Source organism: Taudactylus pleione, unplaced genomic scaffold (genome assembly GCF_031769625.1).
Source record: "Taudactylus pleione unplaced genomic scaffold, aTauple2 ptg000330l, whole genome shotgun sequence".
Taxonomy (NCBI): domain Eukaryota; kingdom Metazoa; phylum Chordata; class Amphibia; order Anura; family Myobatrachidae; genus Taudactylus; species Taudactylus pleione.
The window spans coordinates 4,824,894-4,832,617 of NW_028284731.1; positions in this window are offsets into that span (position 1 = coordinate 4,824,894).

Below are 7,724 nucleotides of genomic sequence, written 5' to 3' on the forward strand. Positions count from 1 at the left end.
AAAAGCACAGCGAAGAACTGTGCATTCTAAAAAGATATCACAAATCCCCAAGGAGAGTCCAAGTGTGGTGTTGGTTGCGATGCCTGACCTTCCCAGCACTGGACGGGAAGAGGTGGCTCTTTCCACCATTTGCACGCCCCCTGCAAGTGCTGAAAGGAGCATCCACAGTCCACTTGTTGATATGCAAATTGAAGATGTCACTGTTGAAGTACAACAGGATGAGGATACTGGTGTAGCTGGCGCTGAGGAGGAAGTTGGCGAGGAGGATTCTGATGGTGATGTGGTTTGTTTAAATCAGGCTCCGGGGGAGACAGTTGTTGTCCGTGGGATGAAAAAGCCCATCACGGTCATGCCTGGGCAGAAGACCAAACATTCCACCTCTTTGGTCTGGCAATATTTCTATCCAAATCCGGACAACAACTGTCTTGCCATATGTACCATATGTAAAGGTGAAATAAGTAGGGGTAGGGACGTTAACCACCTAGGAACATCCTCCCTTATACGGCACCTGCAGCGCGTTCATAAAAAGTTACTGTCAAGTTCAGAAACTTTGACCGTAAGCAGTCCAGGGACACCTAAATCCCGTTGTCCTGTTGTATCCAAGCGCCTGCAAACCATACCGTCAACTCCCTCCTCGTCAATTTCCTCCTTAGTCAGGATCGGAAGCAGTCCAGCAGGCCATTTCACTGGCATGACTGACTCTCCTATCCGGGATTCCTCCGGAGGATCCTGCATTGCTACACCTCCTGCTGCCGCTGCTGCTGTTGCTGCTGCTGGGAGTCATTCATCATCCCAGAGAGGAAGTAGGAACACCACTACTTTTACTAAACAATTGACCCTCCAACAGTCCTTAGCGAGGAGGAAGAAGTACGACAGCAGTCATCCTGAAGCGAAACGTATAACTGAGGCCTTGACTGCTATGTTGGTGTTAGACGTGCGTCCGGTATCCGCCATTAGTGCAGTGGGATTTAGACAATTGATGGAGGTAGTGTGTCCCCAGTTCCAAATCCCGTCTAGATTCCACTTCTCTAGGCTGGCGATACCGAGACTGTACAGAAACGTCAGAAAAAGTGTCCTCAGTGTCCTGAAAAATGCCGTTGTACCCAATGTCCACTTAACCACGGACATGTGGACAAGTGGAACAGGGCAGACTAAGGACTATATGACTGTGACAGCCCACTGGGTAGATGTATCACCTTACGCAGCAACAGCAACAGCGTCACCAGTAGCAGCATCTCAGAAACGCCAGCTCGTTCCAAGGCAGGCTACGCTGTGTATCACCGGTTTCAGTAAGAGGCACACCGCCGACAACCTCTTAGAGAAACTGAGGGATATCATCGCCCAGTGGCTTACACCACTTAGACTCTCCTGGGGATTTGTGATATCTGACAACGCCACCAATATTGTGCGGGCATTACATCTGGGCAAATTCCAGCACGTCCCATGTTTTGCTCACACAATAAACTTGGTGGTGCAGAATTTTCTGAAAAGCGACAGGGGCGTGCAGGAGACGCTTTGGGTGGCCCGAAAAATTTCTGGCCACTTTCGCCATTCAGCGACTGCGTGCCGAAGACTGGAGCACCAGCAAACACTCTTGAACCTGCCCCGCCATCACCTGAAGCAAGAGGTTGTGACGCGGTGGAACTCAACCCTCTATATGCTTCAGAGGATGGAGGAGCAGCAAAAGGCCATTCAAGCCTATACATCCACCTATGACATAGGCAAAGGAGGGGGTATGCACCTGACTCAAGCGCAGTGGAGAATGATTTCCGTGTTGTGCAAGGTTCTCCAGCCTTTCAAACTTGCCACACATGAAGTCAGTTCAGACACTGCCAGCTTGAGTCAGGTCATTCCCCTCATCAGGCTTTTGCAGAAGCAGCTGGAGAAAGTGAAGGAGGAGCTAAGACGGAGCGATTCCTCTCGGCATGTGGGACTTGTGGATGAAGCCCTTCATTCGCTTTGCCAGGATTCCAGGGTGGTCAATCTGTTGAAATCAGACCACTACATTTTGGCCACCGTGCTCGATCCTAGGTTTAAAGCCTATGTGGTGTCTCTCTTTCCGGCCGACACAAGCCTGCAGAGGTGCAAAGACCTGCTGGTGAAAACACTGTCAGCTGAAGCGGAACGTGACACGTCAACAGCTCCTTCTTCATTTTCTCCCGCAACTGGGGCTGCCAGGAAAAAACCTAGGTATCCTAAGCAACCTGCTGGCGGTGATGCAGGGCAGGCAGGACCAAGTTTGGACATCTGGTCCGGACTGAAGGACCTGGCAACAATTTCTGACATGTCTACTGTCACTGCATATGATACTGTCACCATTGACAGAATGGTGGAAGATTACATCGGTGACAGCATCCAAGTAGGCATGTCAGACAGTCCATACCTGTACTGGCAGGAAAAAGAGGCAATTTGGAGGCCCCTGTACAAACTGGCTCTATTTTACCTGAGTTGCCCCCCCTCCAGTGTGTACTCCGAAAGAGTGTTTAGTGCAGCCGGGAACCTTGTCAGCGAAAGGCGTAGGAGGTTGCTTCCACAAAATGTGGAGAAGATGATGTTCATAAAAATGAATTATCAACTCTTCCAGGGAGACCAGCCTCCAGAACGTACAGAGGGACCTGTGGTGGTGGATTCCAGCGGGGACGAGTTAATACTCTGCGAGGATGAGGATGTACACAACACTGAAGAGGGTGAGGAATCGGTGGATGAGGATGATGAGGATGACATCTTGCCTCCGTAGAGCCAGTTTGTGCAGGGACAGATTAATTGCCAGCTTGTTTTGTGGGGGCCCAAACGAACCAATCATTTCAGCCACAGTCATGTGGCAGACCCTGGCGCTGAAATGATTGGTTTGTTAAAGTGTGCATGTCCTGTTTATACAACATAAGGGTGGGTGGGAGGGCCCAAGGACAATTCCATCTTGCACCTCTTTTTTTTCTTTGCATTTTCATTATGTACAGTTTGGGGCCTAGTTTTTCAAACTGCCATCCTGTCTGCCACTGCAGTGCCACTCCTAGATGGGCCACGTGTTTGTGCCGCCCACTCGTATCGCTTAGCATAGTCATCCAGCTACCTCGGTGCAACCTTTTGGACATAAAAACACTATTGTGAGGTGTGAGGTGTTCAGAATAGACTGGAAATGAGTGGAAATTAAGGTTATTGAGGTTAATAATAGCATAGGAGCAGAAAAAAACACAAATTCTGTGATTTTAGCTGTTTTTATGCTTTTTTAAAAAAAAATACAGATCCAAAACACAAAACCCAGAACCCAAAACACGGAAGGGTGGTTTTGGCAAAACCAATCCAGATCCAAGACACGAAGAAAGATCCAGATCCAAGACCAAAACACAAAACACGAAAAGTGGCCGGTGCACACCCCTAATAAAACCCAAACTTGTTGGATAGTGATATAAATATTCTGCGTACTTATTGTAAAATAAAGTTGTATTCATCCAAAAAAATAACCACTTGGGGGATGGAAAAGAAAATATTTAGGAGATTATTGGTTATGATTATGCATTTAGTTTACAACCATTATTATATTTATCAGCCAATGTATATTGATGTATTGGTAATAATTTTCATAAATAAACTGAACTTTTATCATTATCTATACTGTATTATGTCATTCCGGGTTATTTTTGGATTTACATATTTGCCTATATGGAGTATTATTTAGAGTGAACAAAGTGATGTTAAGCGTTTTGGATATTATCTAAAGGGAACAGAATATAATATAATATAATAAAATGAATTAAATTAAATCTGTGCATGGAGTATTTGGGATCTGTGACAGATGGGGGATTCGAACTCGGGTCTCCCGGATGGAGGCCAGTTGCTCTGTCTCCACGCCACTCCTCTATATATAGATGGATGTAGGATTTTTTGTCATACTTTAATATGTGAAAAATATCACTTTTGGACACAATATTAGTAAGAACTTTTTCCTGACTGCTAATGAAGGGGCAATCTAAATGTGTTTTTTAGGAATATATTTAGATAAAATGGTCTTTCTGTATTTGTATTTTAATATTGTTCTTATTTTCTATCTCTAAACTGATAAATGTGTATATTTGCTTGGTTAGTGTGGAGACAAACACACACACAGATGATCCTGATAAATCTGATGACCAAACAGCGGATTGGCTGATCCAGGTTTAAAAACACTGACAGGATCACTAGGATACTTACCCTCTGACGAAACCGCAAGGACTTTTAGCGGAGAAACGCGTAAGGGACCTTACATTTATCATCAGCTGGTTCTCTAACACTTTGAAAGAACGAGCGGGCTTGTGATTGCTGAACGGCTGAGCCAATTCCGGGAGTTCATACATAGATATCACCAGCCGCCGCCAGAACTAGAACACCTGTGGGAGCAAGGTCCGGGACCTGTATGCATAACTGACGGATCAGTATACCATAGCCGGCCGGCGGTAATGTATTACTACTGAGACTAAAATATATCAATTAGTCTCCATTATCCTCCCTTTTCTGTGCGCAAAGACAGTGCTGTTTTAAATAGGACTGTGAGTCCTTACGAGTGAACTCGTGCATAAGTGACTTTCTACAACGCACCATACAAGTGTTCTTCTTTATCCGGGTATCTACTGGCATATCAGCACTAAAAGTTTATTACTAAGTGTTACAGTTTGTGATTCCACACCTAACACAAACGGGGACCACTCTTGGTCACATGGAGCAAGAACCATACTAGACCTATAACCTGTATGTGTGAAGGATCATTCACACTATTGATTATGCCTTTGGAGGCTGATACTGATTGTGGAATTACAACATAACAGTACTGCATTTAACACAGGACAACAGAGGCACCTTCTGCAGGGGTGTATCTGTTGCGACCTTTGTATAACCATCATAGAACCAGCTTATGTAATTTTATTTTGTTTTGTGTGTGTTTTTTACATATTTTTATTCATTCCTTGTCTTTTTATGTCATACAATAAATTGTTTATATAGCGCTCCTTGTCTGGATTCAGTCATAAGCTTTAGAATATCATTTAGATTATTGATATATATCCATTTAGTGACGCTTATCCAGATTTATACTTTTTTGTTTTGTTTCATTAAGTGTATTTACAGATACAATACTCTTAGGAGCAGCTTTTATACATTGTTATCCATCTATATTTAGATTTATTATCTATATGCGCCTGAATTATATGTGCTAACATATAAATTTTTTTCTGTGTTCAGAATAGACTGGAAATGAGTGGAAATTAAGGTTATTGAGGTTAATAATAGCATAGGAGCAGAAAAACCCACAAATTCTGTGATTTTTAGCTGTTTTTATGCTTTTTTTAAAAAAAAATACAGATCCAAAACACAAAACCCAGAACCCAAAACACGGAAGGGTGGTTTTGGCAAAACCAATCCAGATCCAAAACACGAAGAAAGATCCAGATCCAAAACCAAAACACGAAAAGTGGCCGGTGCACACCCCTAATAAAACCCAAACTTCTTGGATAGTGATATAAATATTCTGCGTACTTATTGTAAAATAAAGTTGTATTCATCCAAAAAAATAACCACTTGGGGGATGGAAAAGATAAGTCCTCTTTTAGGGCACTTTAACATCCACTTTCAGTGGTCTTCAAATCTGCAATACAGCCCAGCACCAAAACAGACAAAAAGGACTCTCTGGGGTATATTTACTAAAGTGTGTGTTTTTAGAAGTGGAGATGTTGCCCATAGCAACCAATCAGATTAATTTATCTAGCACTTTCTAGAAGATAATAGCCAGAATCTGATTGGTGCTATGGGCGACATCTCCACTTCTAAAAACCCGCATATTAGTAAATAAACCCCTTAATGTAGTAATTTTAAGTCTAGCAGAGGTTGTGCAGTTTGTTTGAAAAGCCCGCCCCCTCACTCCAATCCCCAGCAGCAGGTCTCACTTCCCGATCAGCAGGTAACGTCACTGCATCATTACATCACCAGGCCACACCCAAATGCGTTTCGTCACGCAGATTTATTCAGTGGGTGGTGGAAGTCTGCATGACAAAACATGTTTGGGGCATGGCCTGTTGACGTGATGACGCTGTGACGTCACCCACTAATCGGGAAGTGAGACATGCTGCCGGGGACTGGAGTGAGGAGGCGAGCTTTTCAAACAAACTGCACAACCTCTGCTAAACTACTCCGTTTTGCTGCTGCTGTAATTCTATGGACACTGCACCCCAATATGGCAGGCATAGTTGATGCTGACTTGTTTTTACCTAGATGTATGTATGTGTGCTGCTATTAAATATATACAAATGTGTCCTGTTACGTTGTTGCTCAAGTCAAGCCATACAGGCTTCTAAGTCGCAGCATGAAAATAGCTCAGTAGGGCATGGAGAGGTACAGTGAGACTTGACAGTATCTACGGCATGCAATACACAGCTTCACCGCTCGGTGGCCAATGCTCCACTGATTAAAACTACAGTGCTGAATAATACAGCAGTGGGTGGATATAGCACTAAAAAAAATACAATAGTACAGTAAGACCTGACATACAGTACTGCACAGTGTAAACAGTGTCTTTAATACAGTATACAGTAATGTCGTAATACTGCACACCAGGTTATCTTATCAAAGACTGCCCATGCGATTACTTGTGTCATGCTCATTGTTCTGCAAGCACCTAATGGCAATTTTGGCAGTGATGTGTGGCACTCACACAGTCATGACATGCCTTAGAAATTAGTAGTGGGGTCTGAGCAGTGGTGTATGAAACCATCACTCAACTACAAGTCCCAGCCCAGAAAGAGGTGTCTGGATTACAAACTGACTGTGCGTCTTCTACAGCAAGCTTGTAGCAGTTTTGTCAGTGCTGTGCCACCAGGAGCTTGTTGAACATAGAGCTAATTGGTACACATAACTACTTGCCAGTCACTGCGGCACTGTAGACAGTGGTGTGCTCACACAGTGATGACATGCCTTAGAAATTAACAGTGAGATGTCTTTGGATTACACACTGACTGTGCGTCTTCTGCAGCAAACTTGCGGCAATTTCAGCAGAGCTGTGTGGCGCTCACACAGCGATGGCATGCCTTAGAAATTAGTACAGGACAGAAAAAGGTTCTGTTTGGATTACACATTGACTACCTCGCAGGCATTAATACACTGAAATTCACACACACTGACACTAAGTAAAACATGGCCTGCACATGCTTACACTCCATTGCATTAATAGCCGGCATTGTGCGTTCTACATTGCTTTTTTTACTCGCTATGGTGCGCACCCTGTTTCCTTTGACTGAAAATTCTCTGAGTGACTCCTGAGTAGGAGGAACGCTTTCAAGGGAGCTGCAAGTAGTGAATGGGAATTGATTGCTGATAATGGACTTACTTCCACTAACCTAAAATGCTAGACTAACATTAGAGATATACAACTTTCTGTTTATATATATTGAGAATATTGAAAAATGACCAGTCATTACATATAAAAGTTGAGTCATTCTAATTCTAACTACTGCAGAAGAGAGTAGCTCAAACATAATTATGCAACATAGGTGACACCATTCCATACCACTGTATTTCATTCATTAAAGTGTTGCCGTATTGACCATTGTTGTCATCCAGTGATGTTCATTAGTTTCCAGTTAACAGGCAGAATAACTTCAACAATTATTTAAGAGTGAATCTTTACACACTTACATATCTTCACGTGCCACATTCTTTTTCATAAAGCTGGACGCCTTGTTCTATTTTCTGTTACAAGGTTC